The sequence below is a fragment of the Myxine glutinosa genome, chromosome 5, assembly GCF_964187855.1.
Source record: "Myxine glutinosa chromosome 5, kmMyxGlut1.1, whole genome shotgun sequence".
NCBI lineage: Eukaryota > Metazoa > Chordata > Myxini > Myxiniformes > Myxinidae > Myxine > Myxine glutinosa.
Window position 1 is genome coordinate 125,661,459 of NC_136265.1, and position 12,766 is coordinate 125,674,224.

The window sequence follows — 12,766 nt, forward strand, 5'->3', positions numbered from 1 at the left end:
ATATGTACACTTTCTCAGAACCGCAGCAATATATATATATATATATATATATATATATATATATATATATTATTACAGACGCGGGTTTTAGATGTTATATTGACCGAGCGGTGGTGTATTTAACCGCGTCCGAACAGTTACTCCCCGATTAAAACCCGATTCCACCCGACGTTGACCAGATCAACCCACAGATATTCAATCGGGAAATCTCTAAAGCGACCGAAAGAGAATGAAAAAGAAGAAGAAGAAGAATACGGAGGAAGAACAGATTTTATTATACACACACAAGCAATGGATGGAAGAAGCAGTAACACAGCGAATCGTTAACTTACACTATTCATTCTTACTTAACCCCAAGACAATGAGTAGGACAGGACGTTCACACTTACACAGGGGATATATGCAGGCAGGTAAGGCTTGAGATGGATTGCTTGAGAGGGAGGCAAGGTCGGGAGGCCGCAGTTCGCAATTCCTCGCGGTTTTGGCGGGAAACCCTCCGTCGTGTCTCCACTGCGGTAGACGTCACGCGCTGGTTCGGCACACCTGCTCCTTTTCTTGGGGTGGGGCCGTCTCCCTCCTTTCAGCGCGTCTCTCCAAAGCTGGTTTCCTTGCCGAGTACCTCTCCTCTTTGGCTTGGAGCGTTTCGCATCTCACCGCCTCTTGGTGCAGTCTCTTTGCTCATCTCCCAAGGCCTCTCCAAGGCCTCTCCAAGTCATCTCATAAAGCAGTCCCTTACAGTCGCTTTTATCACCTCGAGCGAAATCAAGCCGCCGACTCCGAGGGCACGCCTACCGAGTCACTCACCGCGGTGTTGATTGGCTGGTAGGGCTGGTTCACTCCTTCCCTCTTATGACGAGGTGGAGACACGCCTTTCTTCCCCAACCCTACCTCGTGGCCAATGGTGGTTTGAAGAAAACCGCCCAAAATGCGGAAGGCAATTGGAAGGGAGGTTTTGGGGAAATTGCAAGGGCCTACGCTTATTTTGTTTGATACAATGCAAAGTCAATCTAGTGGGAAAACACATATTTAGCCTACATGGAATAAGGAAATACACTATTTAAAAGATATATCGTGACCTGCGTGTAAGTTTCATGGAATTAACTAGGACGACGGTTGCGACCATTATTTACATTACGAGGATGTTACCGTACTTTTTGTAACGTTCACATTGTAACGTTTTTCACATTCGTTACACTTCCTCCAAAATTGTTACACTTCTCAAAAACCGTTACACTTCTCAAATTCGTCACACACTTCTCAAAATCGTTACACTGCACCCTCCTTTCTTCAGGCCCGTCCTCGGGCCTACTAAACTTTAACTTAGTGTGACACGTAGGTGTAACTCCCTCTACAATTAACCTGACCCTGAGTGTGACAATCTTAAAACACAAATAAGTATGTCCCCCTATTGCATTGCACCCTGTCTAACAGACTCAAGCCCACAGCTAACCGAATTACGGAATTATTCTCAAACTATACATTTACGGTGGGGAGCATTATTTACAATGACGTGATTTCTTATTTACAACGCAACCCAGGACCTGTGTTTTTTTTTTGTTTTTTTTAGGGAACAAGAGAAAGAAATTCCTGTTGGGAGGGAGGAGACAGCACGCATTGCATCGATGCACCAGTACCAGTACCACCAAAGCACCCAAAAGCACCAAACACCACAAAGCACCACAAAGCACCCAAAAGCACCATCTGGTGCGCAGTCACCATGGTTCATAATAAACACAACAAAACAACTGGTGGTGGTCTTCTCTTTCTCTGCTGGGCCGATGTTCTTCCCGACGTCTTCTGGCTTCATGCGGCCTAGTTGGAAATAATAAAAAGCACAACTTGTGTCCATTTTTATTTTGGGCCTCAGGGGCCAACTAAGGGTGGTCCACCTGTTTGGCATAGGTGCCACCTTACCGAGGTCCGCAAGCAAGATTCCCTGGCCACTATGGCCGGTCTCCAACAGAGGTGCCCTGCCCCAGAACCTGGGGTCCATCAAGTGGTACTTGGCCGCAGAACAGCGGTCCATTCAGTGGTACATCAACGCAATGCATGCTGGTTCTGGGAATCTCGGGCGCACAATGGCCACCTCACGCACGCCCCCATCGGCACCCAATGGCGCACAGGTCATGTGGGAGACAAAAGAAAGACAATTGAGCGAGGGGTAAGGTCACAAGGGTACACGTCAATAAGGCAATGCAAGGCGAAATGCGTACGGAGGGCGAAGTGAGAAAGCTCGTCCCTAGCGTACGTCACCCCCCTGTCACCTACCCTACCCCTGCCCTTGCCCTTACCCCATATGTACAAAATCTACACATTACAAATTCGTCACTACTGTCACGTCTTCCCCATATTTCCCCTATACCAAATTCGTCTCCACAATCCCTTTACTTCAAAATTTGCCATCACCAATTCATCATCAATCCTCATAAGGAGGGAGAGATGGAATTACGCACAATGTCACACCCACGTCATGATGCGTCTCACAATCCAAACATTTGCATCATAAAAAATAATCAAAACATGGCATGGTGTGGAGTACCTGTCACCTCAGGTGAGTGGATGCAGATGGTGCGAGGAGATCCTTTATCCTAACTATTTTCTAAATGACTTTAACACACTTTACACTACCCGGGGTCTTTCCCTGCCAATCCATTGGCCAACTTACACTATGGGTTCTAATAACCAATTCCCATTGACCAAACTGTGGTGCTTCTCAATTTGGGGTCTCACTCCCCCGATTCATCTCCCGGTGCTCTAGCACAACTTCTGGGCTGCGACGTGTACCTCTCTCAACAGGTCTACCCACCTGCACACCTCCACCACTGTAGTTGCCACCCGAGCTTACCTAGCTCCCCACCCTAACCTAACTAACTGGGGACAGCCCCTCTCCTGGCTCTGTCACCCCATGGTGCCCTCTGGCACTGGGCTACCCGAGTCCGTCCTCCGGATCCTCGGGCCCCGTCCACAACAACTACTACCGGCTCCCAGAGCCCACCTGCGGCCTCACCTGGCCGACATCCTTACAGTGGTGGAGCGCCCAAACAACTACACACACTAACAGGCTACACGCCCAGCCATTTCCACAACACTAATGCACCCATCCAAATACCATTCTGTCACCCGCACCACAGATGCCAATATCCAACCACAATTTACCTGTACCCTCTACCTAACACTTACACTACCCGCCCCGGGTATCCGTGATGGGGGTCCACTCTTCCCCCATTCACACCTTCGCACCATCCACTCCACTACACAATTTCCACCATTCTCACTCCACGACCATCCATTCCACTACTCCAGATATTCCACACTACCATTTATTCCACACAGCCACATACACCTGTTGTGGCACACCTGTGCCCTCACACCTGGTGCCACCTGCACCCTCCTTTCTTCCTGGACCATTTGGTCAACACAACACGCAATCACCACTACTCCCTCATACACTGCTCCACACACCTGTTCAGTTGCACACCTGTGCAATCACACCTGTTCCATTCTCACCTGTTCAATCCTCACACACACGGCATCATCTCAGCTAACTACTCCCCTCTGAAACTTGCGCTTCCCAGTCGTCCCTTTAAACTATTGCGCTCCCACGTCATTATAATCCACACTAATCTACCTGCGTCCCCACTACAGGTATCAGTCACTAACTAAACTTAACGTTACCTAATGTCATCTTCGCTAGGGCCCTATCAATATAACCTAACCCACCCGGGCTAGTTTTCACTGCCATACACCCCATAAGCTATTGCGCATTTGCCCCACGTCTGTGAGGGATGGTGGATTTGCCATCCCACCACATCGGGGGTCTCTCCACTATCAATTTTGTTCGTCCAAATTCCAACCAATTCAAAAAATTTCCATTTACTGCCAATTCTATTCACTTTTCTAAATTTCGGATCAAAACACAATCACTATCACGATCACCATCATCACAGTCCGCTATATCCTAGCCTCGGTGCGTCATGACATCATTAAACTCGGCTTCGTAAAGCCGAGCAATGAATTCGGGTGGTTTGGTTGCCTGCAGGTTGAATCCGTCCGGCTTTCGGTTCAAGGGAGGTGGTTTGGTTGGACCGAGGCTCCACGCACCATCTCGGCGCGGCACCTTGCGGTCCCGGGCCCGATGGCTCAATCTCCCCCGGTCGGAACCCCGTCCCCACGAGGGGGCACCGTTCCGCCTCCTCCCACTCGCCCTTGAACCGGACCGGTCGCCTTGCCCGGCAAAGCCCGGACTCGACCGTGCGGGGCGGGGCCAAGCCCGAATCGGCAACGACGCTTCGAAGAGGAGCGACGCAGCATCGATCCACGCCGGGCCTCGCACCCAACCAAGCACCCCTCGCACCGAGTGCTCGCATCGGCTATCCGTCGCTCTAACCACTAAACCGGTTACCATCGGTGCTTTACTTGCATGCTTACAAGCATACGCTACCCCTTTCACCCTCACAAAACCTGGCGTTCCAACGCCGTCCGTACATTCCACCAACGCTCTCCCTGTTACACACCACACCTCTCGCGCACACTTTGGTCCACACCTCTCCTCCGTTACGTCCTCCGTAACACTCACCATGGGCGTGCACTCTTGCATCCACCCACTAACGCGCTCATATGGGCTCTCCCACACCCGCGCCATGACCAACTCAGGTGTGCTTCCTCGCACACGTTCCACCACCACCTTACTCTCCGTGTCACACTTCGTACACCCCGACGTGCATTCTCGCTCGCACTCGGTTTCACACTCGCGCTCCGATGTGCCCTCTCGCACCTGCGCCATCACCAACTCACTATTCGTGTCACACTCCGTACACCCCGACGTGCATTCTCGCTCGCACTCGGTTTCACACTCGCGCTCCGATGTGCCCTCTCGCACCTGCGCCATCACCAACTCACTATTCGTGTCACACTCCGTACACCCCGACGTGCATTCTCGCTCGCACTCGGTTTCACACTCGCGCTCCGATGTGCCCTCTCGCACCTGCGCCATCACCAACTCACTATTCGTGTCACTCTCCGTACACCCCGACGTGCATTCTCGCTCGCACTCGGTTTCACACTCGCGCTCCGATGTGCCCTCTCGCACCTGCGCCATCACCAACTCACTATTCGTGTCACTCTCCGTACACCCCGACGTGCATTCTCGCTCGCACTCGGTTTCACTCCCACACTTTATAGCACACCCACTCGCCGACGCACACTTTTTTCTCCCACGCGTGCCATTCCCACTCACACGGGACCCTTCACCAACGCCCGGGTGCCATATCGATCCCAATCGCGCGACAATTCTTTTGTCGCCAAACATCCTCTTACAAAATCTCCCCGCACAATACACAACAGCACGACTCACCTGGGGGATCCTTTTCTCCACGCGAACCTGCAAACTTCCATTCGGGTTAAGCACAGCATCGTGATGTGAGCAGGGACTTTGTACATAATCCATTTCTCCCTGCAATTCCCGGGCTACCTCCGTCATCTCTTCAATTTTAATTCCCAGCACTGCTTTTTCTTTATTAACCTCGGCGACCGTTGGCTTTAATAAAACACCCTCCTCTACCTCAGCGGTCGCCGGCTTTTCCAAACCCCGTGTCGCGATTTCTACCCCCGTCATTGTACCCGTGCTTTCCTCCGCTTCGCTCAACCGGCGCTTCTCGACCCGCGTTACTTCCTTGTGCACCCCTGGGACCCTTTCGCCCAACTTGCGGTCTCTGTCCCTCTGTTCCCTTGCCTCTCTATCGGCCCTCATTCCGTTCGTTGTTTCTTCAGTTCTTTCTTTTAGTTCCTTAGTCATTTGAACACCCATGTTGTTAATTTCCCTGTTGGATATGAGCCCCTGGGCATACATTTTGTTTTCTTCATCCCACTGGGTCAAAAATTTCAACAAATTTGCAAGAAATGGATCCCAGGCCGTTGGCACCGCGGGCTCGGCTGCCGCGCGCTCGTACGAGGCGCCTTTTTGCGCACCTGATACACCCTCAACCGCCTCCTCATTGCTCCCCTCCATTTGATCCTGGGTTACTCCTAACCCCTCTATCTCTCCCCCACCGACATCCGATCGCCTTGATTGTCCATGGCGCGATCTCAAAATTCGGGTTTTGCTTTATAAAACAAAATAAATTTCGGCAGCTTGTAATTTTGAGCGCGTTAAGCGCGCTTCGGGTCCGATCTCCCTCCTCGACACCAATTGTTACTCTAATAGTACAATTGGTGTTCCAAAATTTGGGCCTAACAAATTTAGTCCCAGGTCCGAATCCAACTCCTCGACACCAAATGTTACCGACAATATGTACAATTTGGTGTCCAAAATTTGGTCCAGGGTTCCAAATCCCCACTCCTGACTACCAAATGTTACAGACGCGGGTTTTAGATGTTATATTGACCGAGCGGTGGTGTATTTAACCGCGTCCGAACAGTTACTCCCCGATTAAAACCCGATTCCACCCGACGTTGACCAGATCGCCCCACAGATATTCAATCGGGAAATCTCTAAAGCGACCGAAAGAGAATGAAAAAGAAGAAGAAGAAGAATACGGAGGAAGAACAGATTTTATTATACACACACAAGCAATGGATGGAAGAAGCAGTAACACAGCGAATCGTTAACTTACACTATTCATTCTTACTTAACCCCAAGACAATGAGTAGGACAGGACGTTCACACTTACACAGGGGATATATGCAGGCAGGTAAGGCTTGAGATGGATTGCTTGAGAGGGAGGCAAGGTCGGGAGGCCGCAGTTCGCAATTCCTCGCGGTTTTGGCGGGAAACCCTCCATCGTGTCTCCACTGCGGTAGACGTCACGCGCTGGTTCGGCACACCTGCTCCTTTTCTTGGGGTGGGGCCGTCTCCCTCCTTTCAGCGCGTCCCTCCAAAGCTGGTTTCCTTGCCGAGTACCTCTCCTCTTTGGCTTGGAGCGTTTCGCATCTCACCGCCTCTTGGTGCAGTCTCTTTGCTCATCTCCCAAGGCCTCTCCAAGGCCTCTCCAAGTCATCTCATAAAGCAGTCCCTTACAGTCGCTTTTATCACCTCGAGCGAAATCAAGCCGCCGACTCCGAGGGCACGCCTACCGAGTCACTCACCGCGGTGTTGATTGGCTGGTAGGGCTGGTTCACTCCTTCCCTCTTATGACGAGGTGGAGACACGCCTTTCTTCCCCAACCCTACCTCGTGGCCAATGGTGGTTTGAAGAAAACCGCCCAAAATGCGGAAGGCAATTGGAAGGGAGGTTTTGGGGAAATTGCAAGGGCCTACGCTTATTTTGTTTGATACAATGCAAAGTCAATCTAGTGGGAAAACACATATTTAGCCTACATGGAATAAGGAAATACACTATTTAAAAGATATATCGTGACCTGCGTGTAAGTTTCATGGAATTAACTAGGACGACGGTTGCGACCATTATTTACATTACGAGGATGTTACCGTACTTTTTGTAACGTTCACATTGTAACGTTTTTCACATTCGTTACACTTCCTCCAAAATTGTTACACTTCTCAAAAACCGTTACACTTCTCAAATTCGTTACACACTTCTCAAAATCGTTACAATATATATACACAGACTTGGCATTTAATATGGAATATTTTTTTTGTGGGGGTGAACTTACTTTTCAAGATGTCTTAGAACCAAAAGTTCATTGGAATTATGTTGAAATTATTCGAGATTTTGTTAATGTGACCTTTAAAAGAAACAAAAACCACATTTGACATTTCGAAACAAATAAATGGATCCTTGAAAGTGATGTAAACTGATATCGAACTCAATTCATGGACAGTACTGTGTTAAACTTCTGTACGTTTTCCAGAAGTATCTCTTTATTTTGCACATTCGCCAAAAAAATTTTTTAACAAAAACAAAAGTTAAATTACGACTGGGATTACGGACAGTAAAATTACAGTTCAGTACTTCGTGTAACCCCCACGAGCATTCAGGAGAGCACGTACACGTCGAGGCATGCTGTTCACGAGATTTGCCAAGGTTTGGACAGGAATCGCTTGCCATGCAGTGACAATAGCCTGCTGCAATTCACGCACAGAGGTCGGCTGCTGGTCCAAGTGGTTGATTTGACGCGTTAATTCTGCCCACAAGTTCTCTATCGGATTCATATCCGGGGACATGGCAGGCCACTCCATATACTTGACACCACGGTCAGCAAGAAAGTGTTGGATCATGCGAGCACGATGAGGCCGTGCATTGTCATCTTGGAAAACAAAGTTTCCTCGAAAGGCTGCACAAGCAAATGGAAGCAATGTTTCTTCCAGAATGACCCTGTACTTGAACTGGTTCAGGTTTCCATTCAGAACAACCAGGTCAGTTTTGCCCCCTGCATGAGAAGCAGCCCAAACGGTCACCCCACCACCTCCAGCTTGGACTCTTGGCACTATACAATCTTCGTTGTAGGCTTCATGCACTTGTCTGCGCACTCGGACGCGGCCATCTTGACGATAGACCAGAAATCTAGACTCGTCACTGAAGATCACGTGATTCCTGTGTCCTGGCTGCCATTGAAGGTGCTCTCTGGCCCACTGCCATCAGCGCTGGTGGTGTTGTCTGGTCAGGCGTGGCTTTCTCAGGGGGCGCCTGGCACGATAGCCTGCTTGAACCAGTCGTTGGTTGAATAGCCTTCTGGATGGAGGCACATTTGTCAGTTGCTGCCACTCAGCCCTAAGCCGATTAGCTGACTTGGTACAGCCATTGCGGACTAACCGGTGCAGCTGGCGATCATCCCTCCTTGTCGTTCTGTGGGGGACGGCCTGGCCTCGGTATTGGAGTAGGGACACCCCTCTGAGCATTTCGTTTAAGGATCTTTGACACTTGACCTTGAGTGATGCCATACTGCCGAGCAAAAGCACGCTGTTTCATGCCGTAATTTCGTAAAGCCACCACTCCATGACAAACAGCATTGTGGAGTTGACGGACCATCTCCAGAGGAAGCGGCAATAACTTTTGGAGACATGCAGCAGTTGTTTTCCACTAATACAGAACGCAACAACCCTTGTATACCTGACTGTGAAGCCAATCATCAAATGCACCTGTCCATACATTTTGCCACGCCACCTGTGATATAATCCTGTTGTTGACTTCTTGCTGCGACAGACAATCAGTGACATGGTTCTTTTAACAAATAAATCACCAAAGTGCAAAAGAAACTCACCAGATTGATATACTGAGTTAAGAAAGTAAACCCAAGTCAAGAAAAAAAAAATATTCCATATTAAATGCCGAGTCTGTATATATACGGTATATACCTGACAACAGGAGGAGTTGTGGGAGTTGGAGTAGTTGGAGTTGGGAGTTGTATGCAGATGATCTGGTGTTGATTGCAGAAAGTATGGCTGGACTGAAGGAGAAGATGAACAAGTGGAAGGAATGTATGGAGACAAAAGGTCTGAACGTGAATATCGGAAAAACGAAGGTGATGGCAAGTGGTAAAGCATGTGGTGAGGTGGAAAGAACTGGGAAGTGGCCGTGTGCTGTGTGCAGGAAGGGTGTCGGAGTGAATTCCATTCAATGTACAATGTGCGCTGAGTGGGCTCATCAAAAATGTAGTGGTTTGAGAGGGTCATTAACCAGTGTGGCAGCTACATTCAAGTGTCAGGTGTGCAGTGCACAGAGGGAGCTGCAGATGGAGGAAATGTTGAGTATGATCCTGGAGATGGCGTGAAGCTGGAAGGTGTGAAAACATTTTGCTACCTTGGAGACATACTGAATGGAGAAGGTGGATCAGACTCGGCAACGGTTGCTCGAGTGAGATGTGCATGGAAAAGTTTCGCGAACTGAGTGGCGTGCTAATGAGGAGGGGAGTGTCGTTGAAGCTGAAGGGAAAGGTGTTTGCTGCATGTGTAAGAAGTGTTATGATTTATGGGAGCGAGACATGGGTAATGAACGTAGAGCAGCAACGAAGGCTGGAAAGGGTGGAAATGCGAATGGTTCGGTGGATGTGTGGAGTATCGTTGAGAGAGAGGAAGACAAATGATGAATTGCAAAAGATGATGGGAATAGAGCCTGTGATGGATGCTGTGAAGAGGAACAGGTTGAGATGGTTTGGTCATGTGTTGAGGAAGGATGAAAGTGACTGGTTGAGAAGAGTGATGGAAATGAATGTAGAAGGAAGTAGAGGACGGGGAAGACCGAGAAAGACTTGGCTAAAGATGGTCGAAGAAGAAATGTGGGCAAGGGGGTTAACAAGGGGAGATGCAGAAAATAGGGCAAAATGGAGAAGATTGTCATGGGGACCGCAAGGCTAACCCCCACTCTTGCAGGGAAAATGGCCTTAAAATGCCTGTTGTTGTTGTATACCTGACAACAGCTAAAAACAGTCCAGAAAAGAAAACGTTGTGCAAAAAGAGAATGTGATGCAACAAATCGCATAAAGGTGAAAAATGTGAATGTGATGAATGTGATGAATGTGATGATGTGATGCAAAAAAGAATGTGATGCAAAAAGGTGCAACAAAGTGAACTAAAGTGGCTAATGCAAGTGAGGGGGGCATTTAATCCATGTTTAACTTAAGGCGGGTAGTTGAAGGCAGCAGGGTATTGAGGAGCCTGACAGCCTGGGGGAAGAAGTTGTTACAGAGTCTGGCAGATCGGGCCCGGATGCTGCGGTACCTTTTCCCAGACGGCAGGAGGGCAAAAAGTCCATGGGACGGGTGGGAGTGGTCGTCAGCTATGCTGGCGGCCTTGCGTGTGCAGTGTTTGTGATAGATATCCTGCATGGAGGGGAGAGAGACCCCAATGATGTTTTCTGCTGTCTTCACTATCCACTGCAGGGTCTGGCTGTCCGAGACGTTGCAATTCCTGTACCAGACAGTGATACAGCTGCTCAGGACCCTCTCAATGGTACCCCTGTAGAATATGGTGAGGATGTTGGGGGAAAGGCTTACCTTCCTCATACATCACAGGAAATGGAGACACTTCTGTGCTCTCTTGGCTAGGGAGGTGATGTTGAGGGACCATTTGAGGTCATTTGTGATGTGCACACCAAGATACTTTGTGCTCCTGACTGTCTCCATGGTGGAGCCGGTGATGTACAGTGGGGAAGGGTCAGCGCGGGTCTTCCTGAAGTCTACAGTCATCTCTTTTGCTTTATCCACATTAAGAGACAGATTTATTGTTACTACACCAGACTGCTAGCTACTCCACCTCCTCTCTGTTTGCTGACTCATCATTGTTGCTGATGAGACCCACCACTGTCATGCCGGAGATGTTATTTCCGATCCGGACTGTCTGAGGTCTCTCGGTCAGGAGGTCCAGGATCCAATTACAGAGGGAGGTGTTCAAGTCCAACAGGCCGAACTTCCCTCTCAACTTCTGGGGGAGAATTGTGTTAAATGCTGAACTGAAATCAATAAACAGCATTCTTACATAAGTGTTTTTGTTTTCCAGGTGGGACAGGGCCAGATGAAAGGCAGAGGATATGGCGTCCTCAGTTGACTGGTTAGGGCGATATGCAAACTGGAGGGGGTCTCGTGAGGTGGGGAGTCTGGTTTTCATGTGGCCCATGACTAGCCTCTCGAGGCACTTTATAATAATTGATGTGAGTGCCACAGGGTGATAGTCATTGAGGCAGGACACTGTTGTCTTCTTTTGCACTGGTATGATGGTGGTGGCCTTAAAGCATGCTGGGACAACCACCTGGCTCAGAGAGATGTTGAAGATGTCTGTGAGGACATCTGCTAGCTGGTCTGCACATTCCCTGAGCGCACGACCTGGTATACTGCCAGGTCCAGCAGCCTTGCGTGGGTTGACTCTGGATAGGGTTCTCCGGACGTCAGCTGTAGACAGACAGAGTACCTGATCATCGGAAGGAGGGGTGGTATTCCTCGCCGGCATGTTGTTCAGCACAACAAACCGTGCGTAGAAGTCATTCAGCACATCCGGGAGGGAGGCATCACTATCGCAGGCATGTGGTGTGGTCTTGTAATCGGTAATGGCCTGAATGCCCAGTCACATGCACCGCATGTATCTGATGTCTAGGAAATGGCCATGGATTTTCTTTGCATAAGTGCGCTTTGCCTCCCTAATGGCACGGGACAGGTTGGCCCTCGCTGTTCTGAGAGCTGCCTTGTCACCCAATTTGAAGGCAGCATCACGGGTTTTCAGCAACACACAGACCTCTGTAATCATCCATGGCTTCTGGTTGGCTCGTGTGATTATTTTACTTAGAGACAGTAACGTTATCTATGCACTTGCTGATGTAACCAGTCACAGATGCCGCATAATCCTCCAAGTTAGTGAGATGACCATCGGTAACAGCCTCCTTGAACATACTCCAATCTGTGTGGTCGAAACAGTCCTGTAATGCTGAGGTAGCTCCTACTGGCCACACACTGATCTGTTTCAGAACCAGCTTGGCACGTTTAAGCAACGGTCTGTATGCTGGGATTAGCATAACAGAGATATGGTCTGAGTAGCCAAGGTGTGGGTGGGGGGCAGTCTTATATGCATCGCAAATGTTCTTGTAAACTAGGTCCAATGTGTTCACCCCTCTGGTTGCAAAGTTAACATGTTGATGGAATTTAGGGAGAACTGACTTGAGATTTGTGTGGTTGAAGTCCCCGGCGGCAATGAAAAAGCCGTCAGCGTGTGCAGTCTGCAGTTCGCTGATGGCTCCATAGAGTACACACAGTGCCTCCTTAGCGTTGGTGCTGGGAGGGGTGTACACAGCCATGATAATGTGGAAGGGTAACTCAGTGTAACATATTGATTGGCCCTGGTAACTTATTAATTAACCTGGTAACAAAGCAGATACATTTTTCCT